The following is a 16,751-nucleotide window of genomic DNA, read 5'->3' as shown; positions in this document are numbered from 1 at the left end:
AAAAAAAAAAAAAAAGACCAGAGAGAGATGTGTATCCCACACCCAAATTGTCTTCTATTTAACCAGCAACTAGCAATCATCCGACATTAATTTATACGGTTTGTACAAATACCTAAGCTATTTAAAAGGCTGCTCTGGGTCGTGTGTGGCAGGGAACATCTATCTGGTGAATAGGCAGTGTCACACGGTAGCATGCTCCCTTGTCAAGGCCGATTGTGTTTTAGGCAAACATTTGTGCAAACATAAAGGCAAAGGTCAAGGACTGTTCAGTCCCAGTATGTGCTAATTCACCTAGCGAACCAATGGGGCAAAAGTTGCATTTTATATGCTCGCCCCGCCAGACCCAAGCGCAGGAGTCGCGCCTGCTAATGAAAAAATCGCCTCCGCTCCGCGATCAGCTAGCTCTCTTGTCAACTTCTCTCTGGCTGCCTAAGTCAATTTCTCTGGGCTTCCTCGGCAATAACTGGCAAAGACGTGTTTGCCAACATGTGGATCACCTCTGCCCAACCTTTGGCGCAGCACGTGTTTATTCCACTTTCCTGAGTAGGGGGTGACCTAAAAATAATAAATAAAATCTGGCTCACGGCAGATGCTTGCAAGTCGCTGTTTAGTGCTTGAATGAACGACCACTCTGTCCGGGTGCCTAAATATTGGTGTCATGAAATATACAGCAGACCAATAATATTATTCAAACCACAAAACCGAATCCCAGAGCCGCGGGTTCGTGACAGGAAAGTGCATAAAACTACGCATTTGCAACACATGTTTGTGGAAAAGGGCGCGCGCGCGCGCTGGGAGCCGCCTTTCCAGTTTCCTTGGGGCCACTTTCAAACAGTTCAGCGAACACGGGGCATCGCTTTCCGGTGAGATATGCCTCTCACTAATACATGTCTACGCCATCTCCCACAGATCATTCCTAGTTATTTTTCCAATCTCTGGAAAAAAAAATACAAACGATTTCGAGTGGATGTCAGCTTGAGCAACTCGGAAGTGGAATACTTTTAGGGTTAAACAAACGCGCGCGCGCTCCAACCCTAGGGTTTACTTTGCATCAATAATCATCTGGCGAGAACCAATGGCTGAGTTTTTCCAAACCGTCCATTTAAGGGAAGAGTTTTTTCCGCTGATCAACCCGAGGGTCGCAGCTGTGCGCGTCCACAGGCAAAGAGTTTACACGTGCAAAATTCATTCCTGCGAGGCGGGCCCCTGGCTCAACAGCGGAGCGGAGCGGCGCGGCTCTCGCCCGGGGCTAGAGGCCAGGACTTGTTGCCTCTGCCGCCGAAGAGGCTCTCCAAACCCCGGCACTCAGGGCTCCAGGGCTTCTGGGACCGTGATGACAGGGCTCGAGAAGAAAGCGCCTCCCTGTAAAACACCCGCAAAACCAGAGCAAAGTCGCGGGAGGCAACCAACCCAGGAGGGAGCCTGGAGTTAGTTTTATCTTCCCTAAAACCAACAGGAAAACTCTCCCCGAAGTGCATTTTTACTGCGTTCCAAAACCAAAGAGAAAACAGGAAAAAAAAAAAAAAAAAGTAACTTACCCCGACCTGCCACAATACTACATTCTGAGCGTCCTTTTAACACTTTGATTCTTCCTTTAGTGCTGCAGCCTTTTCTTTCCTCTTGCCAGAAACCAACTTTCAAACTAGCTGCAATGTAAACATAAAAATAAAAATAAACAAACAAAACTAAATAAAACCGGCTTTTACCCTTCTCACATCTTGCCAGCTAGAATCTGCCTCAAATACTTCTTCATTCTTTCTTTACCAAAATTTCCTAAACACCACCTGGGCAGCTTCACAAGGCTTAAAGTTTGTGTGGTTTGTGTGCGCAAATGTGCTAGTGTGTGTGAGTGTGTGTGTGTGTGTGTGCGCGCGCGCGGGGGTGAGAGTTAGTTGCTTTTAAAAAGACGTCGTTGTCATTCAGAGTAATAAAAGTGTGGCCCCCATCTTTGGGTGTGAATTCTTACATGCACCTCTCATTCCAGTTAACTTTTTTCGAGCTGAGAAAAGCTGCTAGCTTACTTTCGGGAGACTTTGCTCGTTATTCATCTGTTTAGTCGCCTCAGAGGCACAAAAGCGGATCCGCGGCGTTATGAAAAATGGCCTGGGCGCGGAGAATGTCACAGTGGTCGGCGTATTATTTTAGCCTTCTTAAAAAAAACTCAGGGAAAGTTTGCTTTTGATGAATTCAATAAAAGCGAAACTGCAACGGAAGAGATTTTCAGCTAAAATCATACAGCATGGGGCAGAGCTTAAAACAGCCAGATGGCCAAAGGTAGAGAGACCCTCTCGGTTTCAAAACCCAGATCTGGAATTCCGCCGGCTGGACTTCTTAGTTTATTTAATCCCGCGTGTATCTTTATTTTTTTTTCAATTGATTTCCCCCGCTCTTTTTTCCACCTCTCTTTTGGTTCCCCACCCCAGAGCTGCTGGTGAGACCCTGTCTTGGGATTTGCAGAAGTCACTTTGCAATTTCCCCTTTGATAATAGAGTTAAACTTTCCAGCGCACGCAGTCTAGAGAGAAGCTAACTTGGAAGGCGGTAGGCCTGCTTGTTGTGGCCCATCATCAGGTTCTTGATTCAAATGCCGCAGCCTTTGACAGCTAAGGCCTTTGAATATAAGGACAAATATTCATCCCACCCCGCCTGACCACCCCTCACCCCGCACCCCGCAATCGTGGAATATCAGAAGAGTTTGGCTCATTCCTCAGCTTTGTGCCCTCATGGATCCCTCCCTTGCGATCCCAACCCACATGGAGTTAGTTAGAGTCCCAGCAGATTTCTTAAAGATTCCCTAAAATATCTTTGGGCATCAAAGAGGAACAGACTGGAGTGGCCACAGTGGCTCCTTCCCGACTTGGAATGGGACTTGTGAAATTAATATACATCCTATATGAACCTTGTTCTTGAAGTCAGATGTTGGCTAAGCAGAGAAATGGGGTGGGGGCAGTAAAAACAGATGATAGGACTTAACACCTGGGGTTCTTCCTCTCGAGATGGGAGGTGGGGTCGGAAGGCACCCAGGACCCCATCCCTCAGAGTCAGCCCTGACAGGATTTAGTTTGGTTTGCAAGTTAGGCCACCACCTCCGGGAAGGTCTCCGGATGGACTCTGTCCTAGAATCACTGCAACTCTCTAGGCTGAGGAACTGGTTGTGAAGGGGCAGGTTTTCAGAAGGATTTAGCGAGTTGGGCCTGGCCCATCCTAGTCTAAATCCAAAAGACAACCCCTCAAATTGCAGGGGGTTTGGGGCATGGGTGGGAAAGAGGACAGAGAGATCAGGGAGAGCAAGGATTAGTACTGGAGACTTGACTTCAGCGATCCTGAGGGGGCGGAGAAGGGGGAGGCACTATCTGAACTGCCCCAGCCTCCCCAAAGCCGAAGGGGAGAAGCAGCTCAGGCAAGGAGAACAGTGGGTCCTTCGGGGGCTCGCTGATCCTATTATCTGCTGTGCCACTTCCTAGCTGAGGGATCCTAATTAACGTCCCAGCCCTCTGTTTCTTCATCTCTAAAATGGACATAAAAGTACAATCTGTTTCAAATGAGGGTTTTGGTTCGTTCGTTTTATATGGGACTGTGAATGCAAAGCGCTTAGAGAAAGAGCACAATAGACATTTACTAGTGTGTTGTCAGTGTTACTTCCGCTGTTGTTTTTATTATAGGCTGACGTAGGCATTGCGGTGACAACACCTCGAAGCATAGGCTCCGAACAAGCGGGTCTCCGGACCCACGTTCTCACTCTCTAGGCTCTAGAGATCCAGACTCAGGCCCCTGGCACCCTACAGAAATCTCGACAGTCCTGGGATCGGACCAGCTCTCCCCACCCGAGTTGATCTAGCCCCAGTGGGTGCCTGGTTGTCTCCCTCCTTTCCTTGCGCAGAGCCGCAGAACCCCAGGTATCTCCGGGAAGGCCTGAAGCATTCCCAACCCTGGTCTCTCAACAGTGCCCGCACTCTAGAAAAAGCTTCCAGCTTTTCCAGAACCGGGTTGGAAAAGGCCTTTTGGAAAAGACAAGGCGCTCACTTTTCTTTTGGAAGCGAAGGGAATCAGCTGGGGAAGGAGAACGGCAGAAAGACTCGGGGGTGGCTGAGAGGGTCAGGCCAGCGCGCCCAGCTCACTCCAAGTTCACACCTCGGAGCTTCCCGCTCAAGTATTTTTCGCAGAGGATGCTGGGAGGAAACCTCTGCTTTCTCCCCAGCTGACCTAAGGGGCGGAGGGGGTGGAGAGGTGCGGTCGGCCCCAGAATGGAAGCTGAAGCCCCCAAATTCTCTAGGACCCTGCAGGAAAGAGGCACAGCAGCAGATCGGAATCCAAAGCACAACTCGGAAATACAGTCATAATCAATGTCCCCATCTTGTGGGACAATCGAGCTAAAAATCCACAAGACATGAGGCTGCCTCACATCAACCAGCGTTATGGGGCACGTAGATGGCAAGCCCTTTTACCTCCGCTTGGAGTTCCCCACTCATTTGTGATGTTTGAAGTGCAAAAAGGTGATGTCTGGTCTCCACCTGGTCTGAAGAGGCAAGGAGAACTAGAGTTCCGTCAGTGCTTTGCCTACTTTGGGCATCTCGCACCTCAGACCCAAGTTAGAGCACTGCCTAGCATTCAAGTTAAAAGTGGTGCAGGTCCTCAAGAGAAGGGGTTACTGTAAGTGCAAATCCATCCCAGGGCCTCGGGCTCTCGCTCCTGCGGGGGAAGCTGAGGCAAGAGCCCTTGGCTTCGGGCGCAGGCGCCTCCCTCCTCTTCACTCCCCCGCTGATGCCAAGGTTCTTTCCCAGGCAGGAGACAGAGTTTCCAGCCGAGCCCCACGTCGAAAATTTACGCCCTCAAGAATGGCAGTGGGAGAGAGAGGAATTCCAGGACGGAAGTTTGTGCCTAGGTTGCTCGGAAATAGGGGGAAATTTATTGGCTTTGTCCTGAAGATTTCTGTAGTTTTAACTCAGAAAAACAAGCTGCCTGTGGCCAATAGACGTTTGTAGGGGAGGGGGGTTGGAGCTGATTTTCATAACTGTCCTAACAGACCCCTGACCTCCTGGGCTGAAGATTTCTTGTGATCAATGAATAGGCTCTGCTTTGAGCTTTGCAATTATAATTAAACTACTGGAGACTCTGTCCACTTAAACATGTGTCCCGCTCCGAGGTGATGAATCATGGTCTGTCCAAGGCACTCGCTTAGCCTCCCTCAGCTTTTAGGGCATCCCATTCAGACAACTCCGTTGGGCCAATGTTTGCTTAGGACAAATTCCACCCCCCACTCCCTACCCGGCATCTCTCTCTTTCTCTCCCTCTCTCTCTCTCTGTCTCTCTTAATTCTCACTTGTTCTTGCCTTTCTGGGTTGGGCAAGTATCCATAGAAAGGAACTTGGGCGCACAGGGTGGATGACTTTCCCGCCCGAGGTGGAGCTCTCACATTAATTGTCCCAATAAATTGAGATATAGTGTGCATAATGCAATGGAACAATATGATTATAGTCCACGTGTATGACTTAATTAAGCTATTTGCAGCTTGATGCTGCAAGTCAACGGGTGTGCAAGTGGATTAACAATTGCCCGCTCCCTTATCCTCAGGATGGCGCATAATTACTTTACTAGCGGTACATATCAATTTTTGATGATTGCGGAAGCCATGCTAGCTTCACCAAGAAACCGTTTAATAACTCTCCGTTGTGTATTAAAAAAGTAGTATTTGGAAATATTTTGAAGCCGCTCCCAACATTTTTATAGGTTCTGATTGTGGCCTTTAATGGGCCGCTGTTTCATTCCTGATGTATATTTTATAAAGGGGCAAAGGCTAAACTCTTAAGTCCCTGCTCTGAGAGGGAACTGGAGTCCCCCACCTGCTCTCCACCCAGAGAAAGCCTCTCGCTTCTGCTCCAAGCCGAGTTGGCTGACTGGTACGTAATGGATCCATGGAAAGGCTTGCAGCTAGGGCTGCCACCCTTTAAAATCTTCTCTTTCTGACTCCACTTCTCTCTCTCTCTCTCTCTCTCTCTCTCTCACACACACACACACACACACACACACAATCTCTTTCTCTTTCTACTAAAAGATAATCCAGAAGCACTATGAGCCCCCTCCTTCCAGGATTCTCTTCCCAGCTCCCCAAGCACCTCTAAGTCCTGAAGGATGCATGTCCCTCATGCGCAAGACTAAGGAAAGCAAGGCGTCTGGTGGCCCAGCAGGGAAGTGTGTACTAACATGGGTTGATAAAATTTGCAACGGGGCTAATAAAATTACCCAACTTGATGACAGACATATTGACATTCAGACTTCCCCTGCTCTTTGCCCTTTGTCTGGAGTAAGATGGCGTCAAAGCCCCAGCTCACTTCCATCGTGGCTGGGGATGGTGATGATGATGTGCGTTTGTTCCATGTGATTTACTATTTGAATCAAGTCAAGGCTGATCGTTTGACCTCTCTGGATTGAACTAAATTCATCACTTATAATTTTATTTAAAAGCCGTGTGGCCATCAATCATAACGAGAGCATGGGGAGGCAACATTTTCCAGGGAAATGTGTCAACTTCATGGACACATGGCGCTTACACCATCCCTTTCCTGTCCTGGACTGAGCAGACACATACCTAGGGTTCCCTCTGAGGACACAAGGTTAATTCAGCTCCTGATGGGTGATGACATTTGAAAGGAGGAGTGCTTTGCTTGCCTAGGACCAAAGCTGAGTGAGATGATGCCAAGATTTAGGCCGAGTTCTAAATGAGCTCCCTGCCTTTGGACTCAAGAGATGGTTTACGAACTGTGTGCCCATCCTCAATCCAAAGGAAATTTCAAAACATTCCAAAAATTCCTGTGAAATCAGGATCACAGTTGATCTCCCTCATTCCTAATAGTGCTGCTGTAAATCACTTTGAAACTGCAATATATCTCAGCTGTACATCTTTCTGAGTATCCATGTTATTGCCTTCTAGTGAATAAATGTTACAGCAGTCTCACTAAAAATTTTAAGAAGAGTAAAAATTTCCAGTGGTCTTTAGATCCAACTCAACATTAATTCTTAAAACTAAGGTTACAGAGTCCCTATTTCGAAGGTTTCCTGATTGGGTCTATTTGTTCTTCTACCTGAAGCAGGTGATGTTTCTGCAGAAACATCTGAATGACAGCAGGAGTGAAGGACAAATCTGATAAAGTCTAATAAAGCATGAGCATTGAAATGTCATTAAACTTGCAAAGATGAGGCTCAAAATACCAAAAAGGTAAATGTCTTCATTAGCCTGATCTCCGAAGACTGTTGAACATTTCATTAATTTATAATTTATGATTGTTTGACAAATATTGAAAAGTATGTAAATATGAGCTGGATAATGTCTTTTCTGCGGGAGATGAGGAAATGACCCAAACTGTACGTGCCTGCAAGATTACACACAGGACCCGGCTCTCTGTATCAAACTGTGCCACCCCTTTAGCCAACATATTGTGCAAGTGACAAGTGAAATAGTGCAGATAAACCAATGGTTTAAAACGTAATAAAGACAACAGCCATTTGCATTTTTTACATTTTATTACAAAGGTAATTTACTATGACACATTTCTGAATGTAATTTATGAAAACATGTTAAAGCAATTACATAGTGTATACAGCCCTCCGAGCTACAAAATTCAGATAAATAATAATATTATAGACCTTTAGAGATGTTCGCTATTGAAAACATATCCTTTATTTCAAAACTGGGTTGTACAGAAGAAAATAATGGCATTATAATTTAAAATTAAGAATAAAATCTTGAAGAACAATAGAAAGTAAATGAACAATATTCTTTGCTGGATTTGCAAATTTAAATCTTTACGATGACAATTTACTTATTTCACAGGGTTTATTATCAACAATTTCTTTTTTTTCCTTCCTGGACTCAACGTTAAGTGCAAAGTATTAAAGGATTTGGGGGAGGGAGATACAAGAGGAATGTATGTTTCCTCTTTCAAACTTCTCAGCTCATTCCTTTGCCCCATTTCTCTTTTTTGAAGCACAGGATTGTGCCATCTTTGAAAAGTAAAGAGAAATCCACTCCCTGAAGGTCAGTACTGTCTGAACTGATCCTTCAAGCAGATTTTCTACACCAGCCTGTCATAAGTTATCAAAATGGGAGAGGATTCCATGGGGGACGGGAGGAGGAAAGTTTACGTAATAGAGCAGGAAATAAAAATGAGAAATGTTTCATTTCAGCTCCCACTTCCCAGACATTAATTTATTTCATAGTAACTTCATATTATGCTTTAAATCTGGGAGTGCAGGATTAGATCCTTAAGATTCAGCCTCCAACTATACTTATCAACTTTTTTGGGGGGCGGGAATCTTCCTTCCTTTTGTATTTATAGGTAAAATGCTTTTCAATCGCTTTAGCTTTAAACGTCAATCATAAAAGCAAGCCCGAAATGGGCCCTTTTCCTGCCTGTGGGGGGCATGCCCTAGGTTTATTCCACAAACTTGAGACTATCTGCAAGGCCTGTTGTACGTTTGCTTGAACGAGCCCTAGGGAGTGTTAGATGCTGTGACAGACTTACAGCCACAATTACCCTCCCAGCCATATTAAATCTGTCAAGAAACAAACAACAACAACAAAAACACCTTATCACAACTAAATCAGAATTTGTGGGGCATTGGAAGCATATAATAATTGTGCCGAGTCCTCTTTTTCAGCTGGGAAACCTAGCAGCCCACAGTAACCTTCAAAATTTCCCCCATGCCTCCCTGCAAGTAGATGTACAGGCACTGGGCCCCTTGGAGCACCCCCACAGAGTGCTGTCCAGTTACCAAACGTGGACCATCGCCTGAATGTGGCCACCTTTCTCCAGAGCAGTGGGCAAGTGAGTCCGGGTATAGTGACCTGGACTCCCGAACTCCCTGCCCACGAACTTCTGCTCTGCCCCGCCCCCCGCTCTACTGAGCAAGCAGCTGACCGTCATTCCACCTTCAGGCGAAGCTGGCGCCGGGGATGCTTCTCCCGCCAAGCATCCCTCAGGTTGACGTCGCTGACGGACAGACCAGCAGCTCAGCGGGCTTTAGCTTCAGGACCCATCCCTCACCCCTACCGTACCCTTTCAGCGCCTTGGGTCTCCCTTGTACCCTGCTTTAGAGCTGGGAATTGCCCAGGAATTGCCTCCACCAGCCGTCCCTAGCCCAGCCAAGGCTGGGGCCTAAGCCTGTTAGTCCCTGGCTCGAGCCGGGTCTCGGCACCTCCTCCTTGCCTCCAGAGCCGGACTGGGCCAAGGAGGTAGGCTGTGGGTTTGTTTTCACCAGGGTTAAGTCAGTCCTCGGTTCCAGCCTTTGTCTTTCTTGGAATGTTTAGGGGCTGCATATGCTTTTGTGTTGCAAACAGCAAGCGGGGTCCCCAGGAGTCCCTGACCCCATGCCTTGGCGGGAGCACGGTTTCCCTGGACGACTGTGGCTGGCGAGGGGGGAGGGGGCACCGGGTGGTAATCTTACGCAGGCACGCTGCCACGCACCCCCGAGCCAGCGCAGACAAGCAGCGCCCGCACACACACAAAGAAAAGTTCCTAAAGAAATGAAGAATGAATGAATGAATGAATTGCACTGATGGTGAACTCCCTGAATTCGTGGACTAGAGGAAGGAGGGAAATATAATGAGGGAGGGGATCAATAAAGAGAGGGGGCCAGAGAGAAAAGAAATAATACCTGCTGATGTGTCAGCTTCAATGGGCAATCTTATAATAACAAATGAAACAATGAAAGGACTGCATTGTTTCCTATTAAGCGCTCCATCCATGACCCCGTTTATATCTGCAATAGCCATGTGTTGATGACTTGGAGTATATGCAAAAACAAACTTTCCCGCGGTGTTATTTTTTTTTTTCTCTCCTTCTACTCTGCTTGTCAAGCTTTTCTTTCCAAACAGTCAGATTTTTTTTTTTTTAAAAAAGGCAAAGCAGAAGAAGTGGGAAAGAAACCTCCACCACCATTGCTACCCAAGAAATGATAAATAGCATCGAATAGCTAATCGCTGGAGGGCGCGTTTACCAATTCATAATCATTTATTCTTGGTGATGTATGGCTCTTACTCTTAAATCTGAAAAGCTTCTATTTGAAGGTGTAAATAGCTTTTTTTTTCTTTCTTGCAGTAAACCTTCCTGCATTAGCAGTGATTGATCTCATGTACAATTCGTCCCAGAGTGCTATTTTACAGGGGGAACACTAGCTTTTGGAGATTAACTGGGGCGTCTGTTACATATTAATGAAGCCGGGAGATATACTAACGTTTTGGTAATTTAGTTATTTGTGTCTATAGCTATCGTCGTTATTTTCTTTTAGACCCCTGCGGTTGTTATCCATCGAATTAAAAAGTGGTCCTCAGAATTACTTTTTTTCCACTGGCAACTAAACGCCATTTAATGTGAAAAACAAATGTTGACTTCTCTCTTGAAGGAAGTGTGTTTCTTGGCAAGACATCAAAGTGTTTTAAACTGTGTTAGTGGCTGATGTTAGTTTTTTTTTTTTACTGGGCAGAGTCTGCGCTAAAGTAATAACTAACGGGAGGAAAAAGAGAAAAGAAGTCTTGGCTTGCTTCTATCTTAGAAAAGGTATTCGATCTTCTAGGAGAGAGGGAGAAAGTGAAAACTCTACGGTGAATGTGTTCCTGGCAAGAGGTTCCCCAAAACACTTGGAAATCCAAACTTAATCGATGTTGGGAGTGGGGTGGGGGAGGAGGAACAGAGGTTGCTCATTGATTTGCACCTTGATAATTAATATCCCACCAAATGAGACATCAACATCATTAATGCCTCTGTATTCCCGGAGACAGACTTTTAGTGAACTGCAATCCCGAATAAAAGCCATGTTCGACAAAAAGTTTGCTTCATGGCCCGGGATTAAATGGCCCTATTTCTCTGTTTTCTTGTAGGATTTTTATGGGGAGGGGAGATTTCCTAAAATGCTCTGGCTTCCCACAGAAGATCTGGGGGGATTGCCTGCGGGCAGGAAGCCTCTCCTGACACCCCGCAATTTCCCGGGTTCTGTGGAGGACGTACGACCACTGCCGATTGCGGAAGTAGGGATAGGAGAGGAGAAAAGGGGTTGCGAAAGGCTTTGGTTAGATGGTGGATCGCCCATTTCTACCTCCGGGAACTGCCTGCTGAGTTCAGGAGAGGCCAGGAAGCGGCATAACATCCCCGAGGGACACATCTGCCCCTGGGTCCTGACTATGTGAATCTCAGCCCCTTGGCCCTTCGGATTGCCTACCCAGGCCCGGTGCGTCTCCCCTCCTCCAAAAGGGAGTCCCCTCTACATTCCCCTCCCACAGCCTGTTACCACCCTTCTCCCAGAAGCCCCGATCTGGAGCTCCAGATGATTGGGGCCTTCCAGCCCAGCGTTTGCAGTGAGGGCAGCTTCAAGACGCAACAAACTTTCTAGAGCCGCGAAACACTGAAGCGTGATGACGCCGGTTGGCCGGGACGCGCCCCTTTTGTTTTCGGGGGGCGATTTATGTTCTTCATAAAAATGTGGTTTGGAAAAATAGAAAGGGCCTTGAAAACGTTGTTACAATGAAAAAGGGACAAATTAGAAGACATTTTCCGTGATCAAAGGCGGAAGGGAGAGCGCGCATGGGCATTCACAAAGCTTGACTTACTCCCTCCCCTCCTTTGCAAGCCAGGGCAACAAGCGTGTCCCCCATTGACAAGGCGCCCTATTCAGACTGCAGGTGCGAAGTGGGCCGGCGAGCCCGGCCACATTATGTCAAGGTTGTTGGAGATTAGTGTTTGGCCTTAATAACTAAAGCGCTTGATTTACATTGGAAAAAAGCCCCCTCAGCCGTGAAAACAAAATCGTTGAACGCGTGATCATTGCGAGGGCGGCTGATATCCTAATACTCACATTGTTCTCTGCTGGGCCCAGGCGCGCCCTGGCCTCCTCAGGAAGGGCAAAGCCTGGGTTGCTGGCCTTAGACCAGGTCTCCCATCACACACCCTGTCCGGGTTCTGGAAGAAATGGTGATGGGTAGAAGTTTTACAGGGGCCTCAGGAAGACAGAGTGGGAGCTTCCCTGGGAGTCCAGATCTGGTCCCTCTGTTTTGGCAAAGCCCGGCATGGGAGAATCATGGCGGCTCCAGGGCCTCAGGCCCAATGGTCAACTGTCTGAAGGCTCAAGGGCCTCCAGCATTACTTTGGTGGGAAAGCTGAGGGACTTGTCTTGAAGTGTCACGGGCAAGAACAATTCTACTCAAAGGTGATGATCCTTTGGGAGTGACTGGAGAGCTGAAGGAACTTAGGAAGGACTAAGACACACCGACTAATCTGGGTTGGCTCCAAGAAGGCCCGAGTGTTCAGGCCAAATCTATTCCTCGAGGGAGAGCCCACTTCAGAGACATCCAGAACTACTCACAGCCTCTATCTCACTTTCTCTGCACTTTTCCTGTTTCATTTTCCCAGAGTTTGGCGGGGGGGGGGGGGGTCCACCTTGGCCTTCGTTCTGCTTCCCCTCGTGTGGAGATTTTAGGGTGGATTCCATCCCCCCCCCATACACTACTGTATCTGTGCCTCCCAGACTTCCTCCTCCCCCACCCATGAAAAGGGATGCAGAGAACAAGAGATCTGTGGTTGGGACCTATGAACAGCCATTCCTATGTGGATATGTATCTATTCTAACTGCAATATAGTTTGTAAAAGTCAAGCTACTTAAGGCAATTTCCATAAGATCTGTACTAGAAGAAAAGGTTCAGTGGGGACAAGGTGAGAAAGCTGTTAAACTATTGTCTGGCCCTGAAAAGGTCGTAAGTCAGAGCCTTGGTAGCTGACCTGTCAGGGGAAGGTATAAAGGCTTTATTCATGCAGTGGCTGCAGTGTTCTCAGCTCTCACAAAAGTGTTTTTATGATTAGATTCTCTTACCTCTTTTCTTAATTAAAAAGCTGAACCATTAGAATAGCACCTGCATCGTGTCCCGATGGTGCCTGCATACTAATTCCAGAGCCTTTACAACCAGTAATTATAACATAAAATCAGAGATTGAATAAAACAGAAGGATTTTGCTCCCAAAGCCCTGCTAATCCCCTTTTAAAAGGGTCTGGTGAAATAATTCAGAACAGTATCCGGAAGTTGGATTACCGTTCCTTTTTTAACTTTTTACAATGAAATGATATTTCACACTTAAAGGAAGCTCTGTTTTTCTACAAGGTTTTTTTTTTTTTTTTGGAAGAAAGTTGGCAGGTTTTTTGAACTATACAAAGTATTGGACTGTGGATTCCTTGCTCACTAAATGCAGTGCCAGAAAATGTAGGGGAAATTTGTATGGCAGGTTTGAACCACATTTTCTCAGGTAAAAGTGGCTGCAGTGTGATTGAGAATTGCATATGTACATCAGGCAATGCTTCTCACTTCTTTCAGAGGAAATAAATAAGCAGATCTTTTGGGGTCAGATGCCTATTTTTCATGACTTAGAAATATGCACATTTCAGGCAAAACACTCCACTAAGATGCTTTTTAACACTTAATGAATACATTGATGAGTTCAAAGGCTAGACGCCTCCGTTAAACACCGAGCAAGACCTTGCGGTGGCACAAGCCAGGGACCTTGAGCTGTCTGCAGTTTCTCCCCAGTCCTGGCAAAGAACATCATCCTCATCTGGCTAATCTGATCTTGCATGGGCCAGCCATCAGTCACAGACAAGAGAAAACTGGGTCATCCTGATTTTCTGTATGAATCAGCTGATCATATTGTGGGTGGCTTTTTCCTCTTCTTTTCACCATCATTCCACAAATGCGTGGCACAGCCAAAAGCATAGAAACGTACCCAATTTTGGTTTCTTTCCTCTGCAGACATTTCTCAAGGCTGCCCATTTATTATTGAGGTTCAGAACCATGCACAGCCCTGGTTGAATTGTTTTGAATTGATGAATACTCTTGCCCTGCATGTTGGCTCACACACAGTCTATATTGGATCTAAAGAAGTCAAAAATGCAAGACAAGTTTCAAGTTCATCTCCCTGGTCCTATTTACATTTTATCAACTTGCAACCTGAAGTAATTTTTTTCTCTCTCTTTTTTTTCTACACAGCTGTTTTGGATGTTTGCAAAGCCACTGGAAGATTCAGAGGCAAACGCCGAGACCTCTCTTAGTTGCCTACTGAGTTTCTCTTTTTCTTAAATGGTTTTGGGGTCTGAACTTGATAATGTTCCTAGAAAACTCTCAGGCATTTTCCTCATTGAAGATATCTGGCTAAAAAGGCAATGGTGTCCTGATGCCCAGACAGGGAGTTGGTGACAAGTAGAACATGTTACTGTGGGATTCTCAGTCACTTGGTGACTAAGATGTTATTAATTTTCCCAGAACAGAGATTCAGTATGGAACAACTATGATTATGAAAAAAAAAAAAAAAAAGGTTCTGATGCCTTACTGGAAAGAATGTGTTTTTGTGTAACTTTTGCCCCAAACTGCTCTGCCCTGGGTTGCCCACCTTTGCTCCCCACTTGCACATTCCCGCCTTTTACACCTGGGTCTTGAAAAGCCCAAAAACCAACACCGGACTCAGAGTAACCTCAGAGACTTATGGTAAAAATAAATCAACATCTGGGCCATCTTCAGTGTCAGTGTCTTAACAAGTCATGGGGGTGACATTATGATGATCAGGTTTCTCCTGCTTCGTTCTGCACCGAAATAAACTCGATTCCCTCTCATTTTTCTTGAGCCTTTCAAAAACAAATGGCGTCTCTGCCTCAGTGCCCCACTGCACCAGCATCTGGAACTCTCAGAGAACATAAACTGTTTCAGGACCCTCAGCTAGCCTAGGTGCTGCCTGCCGAGGCACACCCTCTCTGGAGCTTGAGGTCCCTGGGTGCCACGCTTTCTAGGAGGGTCTGGAAATCTGATTCAGGGAGGAGCTAGGGGACGTGTCTGAAAGATGGAGTCTTGTGAGTAATAATAACAACAACCTTAACAGCAAGCACTTAACGGGTAATTCTAGATGGTTTCAAGGATTATCCTGTTTCTTGCTCAAGACAAACTTGTGGAGATGATAATTGGAAATTCTCTTTTAGCAGATGAGGAAACTGGAGCACAGGGAGGTTTCATCCCTCATCCAGGGGCACAGGGCCACAGGTGGACAAGCCCAGCCAATCTTCCCATCACACCCGCACTTTCTACCTAGTGCTCGCTTTCGAAGAAGCCAGTGGAAGGGCTCACTGGAAATCATTAGCAGGCTAAGGCGCCCCCAAACTGCCCTCGGGGCTGCCACTGCAAGATAGGAGGTGGGTAACTTCTTCAAAGGACATTTGAGGTGTTCTCTAGGGGGAACTAGCCATGGGCACTCAGGCGAGAGTGACTTCACCCCTCTGCCAAAGGTCACACCATTCAACTTTCTGCCAAAAATAACTTTTCGAAGGGAGCCCGAGAACTCTTAGGGGCAGCAGCGCGCAGGTGTCCCAGCGCACTTCCCCTTTCCTCTCCTCATCCCGTGATTCCTCGGCTCGAACTCGAACTTGGGAGGTTCCCAGGGCAGCGGCCCTCCTCACACTGTCCTCTCGGCTCTCGGGGATGGTTGGGCTACGACTCCCCGGTGCCCCTGCGGCACAGTGCGGTCCCAGGCGGGGTGCGAAGGCGCAGCTGGAGGCGCGGACGTTTCCTCTGGCAGACGTTTCCTGGGGCGGCCGTGCGGACGGGAGACAGCGGGATCAGGCGACGAGCCTAGAAGAGCCCTGGCCCGGGGTGCCCGGGGCCCTTCTCATCCCCACCTGCTCTTACCACAAGGATTCCGTCACTGAAAGGGCTTTCCTGAGTGCGCTCTCCCACAGAGGCCGGGCGGGGGAACCCAAACAGCAAGAAAGGCTCCTCTAACTGGTCCCGGACCCGGAGGAGGGGGACCCTTCGGCGAGAGGGACGGGAGGGGGCGCTCATCCCAGGACTAATGGCCAAGGACCTCCTCCCTCGCGGCGCCCAGCGACTCGGACGTGTCGCGGCGGTTCCAGTGGCCGTCCCCTCGGGGCCGCTCTTTTCACACCCGCGCGTCGCCCTGGCACCTTTGCGCGCTGAGGTCCCTTCCGCAACCTTCTCTGCAGGCCTGCCGCCCTTGCCCTACAAGCTGGTTCTCCCAGGTGTTCTCGAAGGGAACCTAGCATCCAGACCCCAAGAGCCGTCGTCTTCCCGCTCAGAGCATCCCAAGCCCCAGCCAGGCCCTGGAGACCCAACTTCTCCCTCTTCCGGCCAGGCGGATGCGGCGCCTGCGCAGTAGGAGCAAGGGAGCCCGGCACGCGAGTGCCCGGAGGCTCAGTGACCACAAGGGAGGGTGCAGCAGGGCTCTGGTGGTTCAGGTGCTTCTGATACGACTGAAATAATTTCTCCAGTGGCCGGGCTGGATAAGAGAGCTTCTGCATCAGATGCTAAAACTCACTGACGAGCCCAGTCTCCCAATCGGGGCTCAGAGAAGAGTCCTGTGGGCTGGAGCCACACAGTCTTAGGACTTGGCTCTTCGCAGCTCTCTGAAGGGAGTAGGGAGTCGAGAGGTCTGAGCATCCGCTACTCCCAGAGAGAGGAGCGTCCAGCTGGGAAGACTCCTGCGGGCAACTGTGCCCAAGGTACCCCATTAGGGCTTAGGGAAGGCTTGGAGCCAACCCGCCCTTTTTCTTTGTTTTATTCCCGCCAGCTACCAGGCATTTCTCTGGGAAGTCAGAGGTGGTTTGCGAGAGGGGGCGCGGTGCCGCGGAAGGCAGCCTTTCTCGGAAGACACTGCGAGCATGGCTTTACATTCTTCTCTTCCGCAATGGAAACCGGTTAATGAGTGCCAGTGTCATTGGG

At 47.9% G+C, this 16,751-nt stretch overlaps 1 long non-coding RNA gene across 1 annotated transcript in view; it reads right to left on the bottom strand.

Moving 5' to 3' along the window:
* The window catches only part of LOC125964401 (uncharacterized), a 315,305-nt gene extending 313,472 nt beyond the window's left edge, over positions 1–1,833 (bottom strand). Inside the window, exon 1 of the long non-coding RNA XR_007477391.1 lies at positions 1,539–1,833. This is a non-coding gene — a long non-coding RNA (uncharacterized LOC125964401). The remainder of the gene's footprint in view (positions 1–1,538) is intronic.
* Positions 1,834–16,751: the final 14,918 nt, after the last annotated feature.

This window comes from Orcinus orca, chromosome 5 (genome assembly GCF_937001465.1).
Source record: "Orcinus orca chromosome 5, mOrcOrc1.1, whole genome shotgun sequence".
NCBI lineage: Eukaryota > Metazoa > Chordata > Mammalia > Artiodactyla > Delphinidae > Orcinus > Orcinus orca.
This window is presented reverse-complemented; position numbering and strand designations above follow the sequence as displayed.